The 13,144-nt window shown below is 36.7% G+C and overlaps 1 pseudogene; it reads left to right on the forward strand.

Moving 5' to 3' along the window:
• Positions 51 to 11,743, forward strand: LOC104753284 (annotated as a pseudogene).

Here is a 13,144-nt window from a genome sequence, read left to right on the forward strand (position 1 = left end):
GGGAAATTCGAAATTTCGTCTGCAAAANTTTCCGGTTTCAAGTGTAGGGGTACTTTTGGAATCGAAACGTTAAATGTCTGACGTGACACGCCTACCTGGTTTCTCTCTTCTCTCTTCCTTTTTCCAGAAACCAGGGAGGGAGAGAGAGAAGAGAGAGACAGAGGAGGAAGAGCATCAAACAAACAAAACCAGGAGAGAAAATTCCGAGGGAAAACGCGAGAAAATTTCTCAAGGTTCCTGCGAAAAAATCTACAGCGAATCACTGGAAACGGAAAAGCCAAAGGGTTTTAGGCCTCTTTTATCTTCTGGGAAATTTCTTCTGCGAAACGTGAATGTAGCTTTAATTTTTCGCTTTTTTTTTTTTTACGTCGACCAGAGATTTTGAAGCTTCGAGAGAGAGAGAGAGATAGAAAACGTTGGTGAAATAATTGTGTTTGGATCGATGGTGTGGAAACACCTTCTGATTGGGTTCTCAGGGATTTTTTCTAATGTTTCTCCCGTTGGAAATCTTCTTCATTCGGGATCGTTTCTAGGAATATCTGACCTGATTTGGCCGTGATAATGGTACCGAGTCTCTCATCTCTAACACCTGCATTGTGATTTCTCCCTCCGTGTTGTTCAAATCTTCTTATGCTGGTTTTTGAAGCTGATTTTTATATCCTCTTTAAATTTGGTTGAAATGTTTACTTATTATTAAGTGTACAAGAGATGAAGACATATATTACAAAATGTGTGTTAAGAGAACCAAAAAAAAAAAAAGAAGATAGATAATGGATATTGACACAGCATTTTTTTCTCCCCAACTTTGTATCAGGCTGCTTCAGCAAAGGTAGCTGTTGGGTCGCATGTCTGGGTGGAAGATACTGATGAAGCCTGGATTGATGGAGAAGTAGTGGAATCTGACGGTGAAGAGATCAAAGTCCATTGCCAATCCAAGATGGTTTGCCCCCATTTTTCTCTCAATAAGCAACTAGTAGAGTTGAAAGATTTTGTTTTCTACAGGCTACATGGAGATAGTTATAGTGAGCATATAATAACATGTTCTTATTTTTGATGCATTTTATTGTAGGTTGTGGCAAAGGTTAATTCTGTCTACCCCAAGGATCCTGAGTTTCCTGAACTTGGCGTCGACGACATGACAAAGCTTGCGTATTTGCATGAACCAGGGCTTCTTCTCAATCTTAAATCCAGATTCAATGCTAATGAAATATATGTATGCTTCAGCATGTCACTCTTGTCAGTTTCCCTTCTTTCATTTTTACACCCCCGCTCATGAATTCTATCACTAGCTTTTCTAACATTACTCTGCTGAAAATGACTTCTTTTGTTTACACACATCATTACTATCATCTTAAGGTTGTCTTGTCTGCCCAATTATAGCTATGTCATCAATATGGTTTTTTTTGAAGTGTTTTTAGCAAGCTAATTTGTTCTTGATAAATTACAGACATACACCGGGAATATATTGATAGCTGTTAACCCCTTTAAAAGATTACCCCACCTTTATGGAAATGACATAATGGAGCAGTATACGGGCACAGATTTTGGCGAGCTAAGCCCGCATCCTTTTGCAGTTGCTGATTCTGCATATAGGTAATCTTCTGTTGCTTCGATGAAACTTTAACTAATGTCGCACTACCATTTGTATGGGCCTGACAATCATCAAGAATATAAATTTTAGAAAAATGATCAATGAGGGAGTAAGCCAGGCGATCTTGGTGAGTGGCGAAAGCGGTGCTGGGAAGACAGAGAGCACGAAGATGCTCATGCAGTATCTTGCATACATGGGTGGAAAAGCTGAGAGTGAAGGACGATCTGTAGAACAGCAAGTTTTGGAGGTTGATAGACTGTTTCATTCAAACTTTCTTACTAAAGATAGACTAACCGAGTTTCCCTCTGTAGATATCTTCTTATTCTTCTCGTGTTATGTTCCTGTTATGCAGTCAAATCCAGTTTTAGAAGCTTTTGGTAATGCGAAAACCGTCAGAAACAATAATTCAAGGTGGAATGTCATTCACATCTTGATATTTCCAGTTTATGTATTTTCTTGAAGTTAAAAGTTGACTTATATCAGCAAATCTCATATTGCAGTCGTTTTGGTAAATTTGTGGAGATTCAGTTCAATCATATGGGAAGAATCTCAGGAGCTGCTATTAGAACATATTTGCTGGAGAGGTCACGAGTTTGTCAAGTTTCTGATCCTGAGAGAAACTATCATTGCTTTTACATGCTTTGCGCTGCGCCAGAACAGGTAAACATGGTCCCTTCTATGGGTACATTAGGTCCAATGTTTCAGCATGTCCAATGTTTGTATGAGATTCATACTGACAAAATTTAGCTTCTGCTATGAGATTTTAGGAAACTGAGCGGTATAAGTTAGGGAAACCAGACACATTTCACTACCTAAATCAATCGAATTGCTATGCATTGGATGCACTTGATGATTCCAAGGAATACCTAGCAACAAGGAAAGCTATGGACGTTGTTGGGATTAGTCCTGAAGAACAGGTACTTTCTGGTTATTCATTTACATGATCAGTAATGAGGACAACTCTTCTTACATTTTATCGTCGTAGGATGCAATCTTCCGCATAGTTGCTGCCATCCTTCATCTAGGAAACATAGAGTTTGCTAAGGGGGAAGAGTCAGATGCTGCAGAACCTAAGGACGATAAATCCCGGTTCCATCTAAAAGTGGCTGCAGAACTTTTCATGTATATGCTTCACTATTCTGTGTTCTTAGATAACATATTTCTTGTCAAGGAGTTCAAACCCTGATTGCTCTTTTATGGTAGGTGTGATGAGAAAGCTCTAGAGAGCTCCTTATGCCAAAGGGTGATGGTGACTCGTGGTGAAAGCATTACAAAGCCTCTTGATCCCGGTAGTGCAGCACTAAGCAGAGATGCTCTTGCCAAGATTGTCTATTCTAAATTGTTTGATTGGTAGGTTAACAATAACAGACTCTTTCCGAAGGGCTTATTATCAATCTTGGGATTCAAATTTTTGAAAGGTTACAAATTTATTTCTCTCAGGCTTGTGACTAAGATCAATAACTCCATTGGCCAAGACCCAAGTTCTAAATACATAATTGGAGTACTGGATATTTATGGATTCGAGAGTTTCAAGACAAACAGGTGCTTAACCGGTACGCTTCTTGTGTTGCTAATTCTTCTTCAAAAACACTAAGCATGGTTTCATGTAAAATTTCCTAGTTACTTAGCTAGAGACTTTTTTTTTCCCTTTCTTTCTTGTGTTTTGAGACAATATTAATATTATCGTTATTAGTTATTTCCTAGAAGTTATGAGTTTCAATTGATAGCAGTTTTAATGCTCTTGTTAAAATTCCAACGTTGTTTTGCAGTTTTGAACAGTTTTGTATAAACCTGACAAACGAGAAGCTGCAGCAGCATTTTAACCAGGTTGGAGAATGGAGACTGATGTTCTTTTCAAAGTTTTAATTCTAGAATGATCTAAAAAAATATGCTGACCCATATTCATGCAAATGTTCCTCTCTTCTACAGCATGTGTTCAAGATGGAGCAAGAAGAATATACTAAAGAAGAGATTGACTGGAGTTACATAGAGTTCATTGATAATCAGGATGTCCTTGATCTTATAGAGAAGGTAAGTAGTATAACACTGAGTGGTGTTGGAACCTTTAATCCGTTTTACGGCATACATTTTTATCAATTTTCAGTACCTAATACACGATTATTTCATGTCAGAAACCTGGTGGCATTATTGCCCTTCTTGATGAGGCTTGGTGAGTTTGTGTTTCAAAATCTCAATATATTTCATGTATATTTCCTTAATAATTTGCTGAGTTTGTGTTTGCCTCTACAGTATGTTTCCAAGATCAACACATGATACACTTGCGCAAAAGCTATACCAGACATTTAATAGCCACAAGCGTTTTACCAAGCCAAAATTGGCTCGTACTGACTTTACCATTTGCCATTATGCGGGTGATGTTAGTGATTTAAATTACCTCAGAAGTGTGTGCTTGAAATGCTTGTCTTGAAGTGATGAAAAAATGTAAACTTGGCGTGATGACTATATTCTTGTTAAATTTCAGGTCACCTATCAGACTGAGCTGTTTTTGGACAAGAACAAAGATTATGTTGTTGGAGAACATCAATCTCTCATGAACTCTTCAGATTGTTCCTTTGTCTCATCGTTGTTCCCAAAACCGCGAGAGGAATCCTCCAAAACATCAAAGTTCTCATCGATAGGCTCTCAGTTCAAGGTCTGACAATAATGTTAAATTCATCAAATTCTGCTTATATGTTATACATTGATTCTCACCGTGTACTAAAAATACAGCAACAACTACAATCTCTGCTTGAGACGTTGAACACCACTGAGCCACACTATATACGTTGTGTTAAACCAAACAACGTTCTTAAGCCAGAAATTTTTGAGAACGCTAATGTTCTACATCAACTTAGGTGTGGGGTAAGCTTAATGTTTCATAGAACCTTATGCGATTTTTGCAACTGCAACAATTATTCGTCCTTTACATGATGCTGTGAAACATCCCTTTCTGACCTCAGGGTGTCATGGAAGCCATTAGGATTAGTTGTGCTGGATATCCTACTAGGAAGCCTTTCAATGAATTTTTAACCAGGTTCCGGATTTTGGCTCCAGATGCTACGGCTAGAAGGTAGATTTACCTATGCTTAAATTCTTCTATCTAATTCTTACTTTAATGGTAAATAGACGTGACGGTATTAGACTCATAGACCTTTTCCCTCTGGCCTTTATGTTTATAGCTTTGATGAAGTCGACGCTTGCAAAAAGCTACTAGCAAAAGTTGACCTTAAAGGTTTTCAGGTGCGCTTTCATAATTTTATCTCACAGTTTCTGCATTTCTGCTTTTATATTGTGATTTTCCAAAAAACATATAAGGGTACTTATAATGCCATTTCGGATATGTTTCATGGTTACACTGCACAAGACTCTTATATAGCTTTTCTTCTTGTTCATATGCCATGAGAGGTTTGACGAATTCAATTGTTACATGTATTTTGAAAATCACAGATAGGGAAGACATAAGTGTTTCTTAGGGCAGGTCAGATGGCAGAACTGGATGCTCACCGAGCGGAAGTTCTTGGCTATTCAGCAAGGATTATACAGAGGAAAGTCCGTACGTATCAATCTCGCAAAAAATATCTTCTGTTGCAGTCCGCTTCAACTGAAATCCAAGCCTTTTGTAGAGGTAATTCATGTTGTACACGATTCCAGGTCGAGTAGATTGTTGGCTTCATATCTCCTAAGGTCCTCTATTGGGAACTCAAATTGATGATAATTCTAATTCTGAAGTGATATAATCAGTTTAAGTGAATTTATTCACTGGATCATATGTATGCGGAGATTTCTGAGATGTCTTTGTCTTCCAGGCTGCTAAGGAAACAGGAGCCCTTCAAGACGCTAAAACTAAGCTGGAAAAGGAAGTGGAAGAACTCACTTTATGCTTAGAGCTCGAGAAACAAATGAGGGTACACATCACACACAACTTGCCACAGTGAATATTAATATATTCTTAAACCATAATACTAGATCTTGTTGCTGTCTCTTTTCTGTGTGAGGCATCTGATTTTATTACTGATGCAGATGGAGCTTAACGAAACCAAAACTCAAGAAGTCGAAGAGTTGCGGTTAGCTTTAAATGACATGGAAATTGAGCTCGGGGAAACCCAAGAAACCAAAAGTGAGGAGATTTTGAAGTTGGAGTCTGCCTTACAAGACATGCAACTCGAATTTGAAGAACTTGCTAAGGAGTTGGAGATGACGAATGATCTTGCTGCAGAAAATGAACAGCTCAAGGTAAGGTCATAAAGATATCAGATAAGAACCTTTCGTTCCTTGGTAATCTTAATCTTCCGTTTATGGGTTGAAGGTTACAGATTTATACATATTTAAAGAAATGTTCGTGGTTGCTCTGTCTTATTCATTTCCTTCTAACTTCTAAGGATTTGGTGAGCTCGTTGCAAAGGAAAATTGATGAATCCGGGACCAATCATGAAGAAACAAGTAAGCTAAGTGAAGAGAGGGTAAAACAGGAGGTTCCCGTCATTGACCGAGGTGTAGTCATCAAACTCGAAGCTGAAAATCAAAAATTGAAGGTAGGATGATCTTTTGATATTGACAATTGATAGACGATCTAGCTTGGTGGCAAGAGAGGTTCATTTGAGATTTCAATGTTTTCTATAGACAATTCATATCTTATCAAGAACAACATTTCGTAGGAACTGGTCAGTACACTGGAGAAGAAGATCAATGCATTAGACAGAAAGGACGACGTAACAAGCTCAAATATCTCAGATCAGTTGAAAGAGAGTGCTTCATCTGATTATGAGATGTTGAGTAATCTTGCAGCAGAAAATGAACGTCTCAAGGTAAAGTTATAGGGATGTAGTTCTACTATCGTATTTTTAGTGTTTTTAAGTTTGTTTTTCTCATTGATATGATGTATGATACTTCTCAGGCACTTGTGAGTTCATTAGAGAATGGAACTAATGAAAACGATGGGAATGATTCATCAAACGAGCAAAAGGAAGAGACACACATGCTGAAAGAAGAGAGATTGGCAGAAGATGTTTCAGTTGATAACGAAATGACTAACAAACTGGCTGCTGAAAACAAAGACTTATCTGTAAGTGTTCCAAAAAAATGTATCTTTCTCCAAGAAAAATAATGGGTTATGTGACACTTATGTCTCTATTAAATTTATTGAAATTCCACAGGATATGGTAAATTTGTTGGAAAAGAAAATAAACGAAACAGAGAAGAAGTACGAGGAAGCAAATAGACTTTGTGAAGAAAGGCTTAAGCAGGTTGTAGACGCAGAGACAAAACTAATCGAGTTAAAAACAACTATGCAAAGGTTGTCGATTTGCATTCTCTTTTTGACCTAAGTTTCAATCTTTTATCTTTTCTTTGCTCGATGTTTTCTTTTGCAACAGCTACTACGAATGCATTACTTATTTACTATTATCTTTAGGCTCGAGGAAAAGGTCTCTGACATGGAAGCAGAAGATAAAATTCTTCGGAAGCAAGCATTGTTTAATTCAGCTTCCCAGAAAATGTCACCCCAGGTGTCATTTTCCAGACCCCCAGTAAGATTTATCTATGTAAATTCTTCTTATATATATTCTTTCTCAAGAAAATTCTTGACCTCTTCTTTCCGCGTACCTCTTGCAGCCAGTGGAGAACGGTCATCATGTAAGTGAAAAACTAAATGAACTGTTCTTGTATACAGTTAATAATCTTCGCAATTTTTTTGTTACTAGAGCCTTGTGATAGAAATTCTTTCTTACAGGCATCACTTGCTCCTATACCATCAAGAAGGTTTGGGGCAATGTCTTTCAGACGATCTCAGATTGAACAACAACCTCATGTTTGTGCCTAACGAAAATTTGAGTCATAATATTGTGATACTTGTTTGCATTAGTTGATTAATTTGGTCACGTTATTATGATGCAGGAATATGTTGACGTCCTTCTCAAATGTGTATCACAAAATGTCGGTTTCAGCCATGGAAAGCCTGTTGCAGCATTAACAATATACAAATGTCTCATACACTGGAAACTATTCGAAGCAGAGAAAACTAGTGCCTTTGACCGTATTGTTCCTATATTTGGTTCAGCTATAGAGGTAACCTGAAGTTTACATATAAGTCTCTTTGTAATATTTTATGGTCAATGTATTAATGGAAACATGTGAAAACTACTTTATTAGATAATCAGAAAAATGAAACATGAATGCTTAACTATTGTTTCATAATTTTCCCGAGACGGCTTAGAATTGAGTTAGATTGAAAGTTGACATTATGTCATCATGCTTTGCGTTCTGTCTACTTTCAGAACCCAGAAGATGATAACAATTTGGCTTATTGGCTAACAAACACATCTACGCTGCTGTTTTTGCTTCAAAGAAGCTTGAAATCCCATAGTACAACCGGTGCAAGTCCGAAGAAACCTCCTCAGCCAACTTCATTTTTTGGGAGGATGACACAGGTAACAAATCCTGTTTATCGACTCTAAGAATACCTTAAACATACTAATGGCCACTAGGCTTAAAGATTTCACTTCTATATGTTTTAGGGTTTCCGTTCAACCTCTTCGGCCAGCCTTTCAGGTGACGTAGTGCAACAAGTAGATGCTCGATATCCTGCTTTACTTTTCAAGCAGCAGCTTACAGCCTACATTGAAACTATATATGGAATATTTCAAGAGAATGTGAAGAGAGAACTAGCAGCCGTGCTTTCGTCCTGTATTCAGGTAGACCTATTTATGGTTTTCATCAAAATAAATCAAAATGTTAAGATCATGATCTCAGCAAGACAATGTCATCTCACTTATAAGTCCTCAACTAATGGCTCAGGGACTGAAAGATTTATCACATGAGTCCTCTGCCGAGACTTTATCTGCTGAGTCATCTGAACAGAACTCACCAGAAAAGCCATCTGAAGAGAATCCACTGGCAAAGCTGTCTGAAGATAATTCACCAGCAAAGCCATCTGAAGATAAGTCACAAGAAAAACCATCTGAAGAGAACTTACAGGCAAAGCTATCCGAAGAGCATCCACAAGAAAAGCTATCCGAAGAGAATCCACAGGCAAGTCTNCTTCCCAGAAAATGTCACCCCAGGTGTCATTTTCCAGACCCCCAGTAAGATTTATCTATGTAAATTCTTCTTATATATATTCTTTCTCAAGAAAATTCTTGACCTCTTCTTTCCGCGTACCTCTTGCAGCCAGTGGAGAACGGTCATCATGTAAGTGAAAAACTAAATGAACTGTTCTTGTATACAGTTAATAATCTTCGCAATTTTTTGTTACTAGAGCCTTGTGATAGAAAATTCTTTCTTACAGGCATCACTTGCTCCTATACCATCAAGAAGGTTTGGGGCAATGTCTTTCAGACGATCTCAGATTGAACAACAACCTCATGTTTGTGCCTAACGAAAATTTGAGTCATAATATTGTGATACTTGTTTGCATTAGTTGATTAATTTGGTCACGTTATTATGATGCAGGAATATGTTGACGTCCTTCTCAAATGTGTATCACAAAATGTCGGTTTCAGCCATGGAAAGCCTGTTGCAGCATTAACAATATACAAATGTCTCATACACTGGAAACTATTCGAAGCAGAGAAAACTAGTGCCTTTGACCGTATTGTTCCTATTTTTGGTTCAGCTATAGAGGTAACCTGAAGTTTACATATAAGTCTCTTTGTAATATTTTATGGTCAATGTATTAATGGAAACATGTGAAAACTACTTTATTAGATAATCAGAAAAATGAAACATGAATGCTTAACTATTGTTTCATAATTTTCCCGAGACGGCTTAGAATTGAGTTAGATTGAAAGTTGACATTATGTCATCATGCTTTGCGTTCTGTCTACTTTCAGAACCCAGAAGATGATAACAATTTGGCTTATTGGCTAACAAACACATCTACGCTGCTGTTTTTGCTTCAAAGAAGCTTGAAATCCCATAGTACAACCGGTGCAAGTCCGAAGAAACCTCCTCAGCCAACTTCATTTTTTGGGAGGATGACACAGGTAACAAATCCTGTTTATCGACTCTAAGAATACCTTAAACATACTAATGGCCACTAGGCTTAAAGATTTCACTTCTATATGTTTTAGGGTTTCCGTTCAACCTCTTCGGCCAGCCTTTCAGGTGACGTAGTGCAACAAGTAGATGCTCGATATCCTGCTTTACTTTTCAAGCAGCAGCTTACAGCCTACATTGAAACTATATATGGAATATTTCAAGAGAATGTGAAGAGAGAACTAGCACCCGTGCTTTCGTCCTGTATTCAGGTAGACCTATTTATGGTTTTCATCAAAATAAATCAAAATGTTAAGATCATGATCTCAGCAAGACAATGTCATCTCACTTATAAGTCCTCAACTAATGGCTCAGGGACTGAAAGATTTATCACATGAGTCCTCTGCCGAGACTTTATCTGCTGAGTCATCTGAACAGAACTCACCAGAAAAGCCATCTGAAGAGAATCCACTGGCAAAGCTGTCTGAAGATAATTCACCAGCAAAGCCATCTGAAGATAAGTCACAAGAAAAACCATCTGAAGAGAACTTACAGGCAAAGCTATCCGAAGAGCATCCACAAGAAAAGCTATCCGAAGAGAATCCACAGGCAAGTCTATCCGCAGAGAATTCAACGGCAAAGCCATCTGAAGAGAATTCACCCACGGAAACTTGGCAAGACGTCATAGATCTTTTAAATCGGCTTCTTGGAACATTGAAGAAAAATTACGTAAGAACTTTTTTTGTATTCTAGGATTCAAGATTGTGTTTGCTTCTCTTGACTCCTAAATTTTTACTCTGACAAACTTCTTCTTTCAGGTTCCTCTGTTTCTTGCTCAGAAGATTTTCAGCCAAACATTCCAAGACATCAACGTTCAACTCTTTAATAGGTAAACTATTTACATTCCACTATCAACCTTAACGGAGTGAAAATCACCTAATCCACCATCAGCCAATAAACATAAAACCGTAATGTAACTAATGCAGCCTTATGGAACGTGAATGCTGCACATTCATCATGGGCAAGAAAGTGAATGCCTGGTTAAATGAACTCGAGTCATGGTGTAGCCAGGCAACTGAAGAGGTACGTCAGTTGTTTTGATTGAATGGAACGGTTTCAAACTCTTAATCACTTGATTTCACTTGTCAATTAAATTCTCCTGAATGCAGTATATAGGATCTTCATGGGATGAACTCAAACACACAAGACAAGCCGTGATGCTCCTGGTCCGTTTCTTATGAACCAAATTACAGCAACTTTAATTAACACTACAACACGTTTTCCCCTCTCTCTCTCTTTTTTTTTCCTGAATATATCATCGGATTCCTCTTCCAGGTTACAGAACAGAAGTCCACAATTACATATGATGATCTTACAACTAACCTCTGCCCAGTAACTACTCTCTGCTTCGGATTTGTTTAATAATATTATAAAACATGCCTGAAAAATGCTTCTGATCATTCTATCTCTAATTCAATTTCCAGGCTCTTAGTACTCAGCAATTGTATAGAATATCTACCCTCTGCAAAATTGATGATCACGAGTATCAGAATGTATCACCAGACGTATGTTTGCTCTGAACATCTCTCAAAAGAAACCAAAATACATTTTCCCAAACCTTCATATCCACTTCATATATATTTCTGTGGGTGCAGGTGATTTCCAACTTGAAACTTCTAATTACAGATGAAGACGAAGACAGACAGTCGTTCTTGTTAGACAATAATTCCAGGTATTGAAACTTTTCAGAATACTAATAACTTTCTCTAAATTGGTCATAACATCATCACCATAACCTCTTGAATATTGTCTTTTTGAAACTCAGCATCCCCTTTGAAGCCGATGAAATCTCCAACTGTATGCAAGAAAAAGACTTTGCCAATGTAAAACCAGCTGTGGAACTCATTGATAACCCTAACTTCCACTTTCTGAAGGACTGAGACTTATTTGATTCCGACTAGATATGTTGCAATGAAATTGTATAGTAATCCTTTGCATAGTTTTACGGGTGTATAATCTTTTGATCGATCGGTTTCGTCGTCTAGCTAGGCAGGCTTTAAGAGGGAATTTCGAGCTCAAGTGTAGGGCTCGTTCTCTTCTTTTAATTTCATTCTTATACACGTTCATTGTGTTCAGGGTGGTGGTTGGGTTAAAGCCAAAGGCAAAATAATTTAATCATCATAGGGCAAGAAACTTCTCTCTGTAGAACAACATTAGAAATCAGTTTTGTAACCTTAGTTTTTGAGAGATTTGGCGACACCTTTAGTCCCATAATGGGTCACATATTCATGATTGGCCTTGCGATATTGTTAAAGTTTGGATGCACTTTCCTAGAGTTAAATTTCAAAACACTCAGTCAAAATGAAATGGAACAACAACCTATATATGATGAGTATAGTGACTCAAAACCACATATTTTTATAGTACTTTTTGATATTTTATTAAATACAATTGTCGTATTTTAAAACTATTTAAAGCTTTGATATTATTATTTTTTAGTAACTTTTATATAGTTAAGTTAGTTAACAATTGGTGAAAGGAAACACCTGATGAGTCTGAGTAATCACTAGTCAGTCTGTGACAATGAGAAGGATCGGAGGGAGAGCGAATCAAACAAAGAGAAACATGTGAATCTGATCACATGGGTCTTCCCATACCCTTTCAGTTATTACAGTTATGGAGGTTTGTTTTGCATTTATCATCCCTCTACTCTATTTCTTTTTGTCCCTTTTCTAACCATTATATAATATACATGCATGCATTGATGCATTACATATATATATATACACAAAAAGTGTTTGTCCAATAACAAATGTTGTGAACCAAGTGTTTTTCTTTTAATTCTGATTTCCTCATAGTATTATTAGCCGACGTCGTCACAAATGGATGGAACAGTAGTTAAAAACTATATTATATTTTTCTTGTTAATCAAAAATCAAAATTATCTTTCATTTATTATTATTATTACATATATTTTTTCTATATGTGTGTACGTCTTCATTATTTAAGATAATATATATATATGTATATTATTTCTAGTATTAAAATATATAGGTAATAATAATAATAAATAAGAACCTCTAATAAGTAATAACACTTTTTTTTTTCATTTGTGTATCTTTTCTTTAAAACTAAGTTTAGTTTCATAAATAAACTCAGTTAAATATTAATATTTTAGTGTTTAAGATACTCATAAAAGTTTCTTATCATTGTATCACCAATTTCTTGGATTTTTATGATCACGCAGCACGCTTAGAGTAAAGTTTGAGTATACGCCTTAACTATATATACAACGCAGATTATGATTTCGAAGGCTAACTAATTTGCAACGATTCAATAATATGTTAGTCAAACAAGCCGTAACCCACATAAATAAATGAAGAGAAATGCTAGTTTCAGAATATTTTCATGTTTATTTTATGGTATTCGAAGCATAAAATCAGTAGAGAAATACAGAAAATACATATTGTGTTATACTAGTGCTTGAAATCAGGTTGCTGCTTATAATGAGCTAAATTGAAAACAGTAACATGGGGTTTGGCTCTCTTAATTAACTAGATATATTTAATCCAGAGATTCTAT

The sequence above is a fragment of the Camelina sativa genome, chromosome 16, assembly GCF_000633955.1.
Source record: "Camelina sativa cultivar DH55 chromosome 16, Cs, whole genome shotgun sequence".
In the NCBI taxonomy this organism is placed as follows: domain Eukaryota; kingdom Viridiplantae; phylum Streptophyta; class Magnoliopsida; order Brassicales; family Brassicaceae; genus Camelina; species Camelina sativa.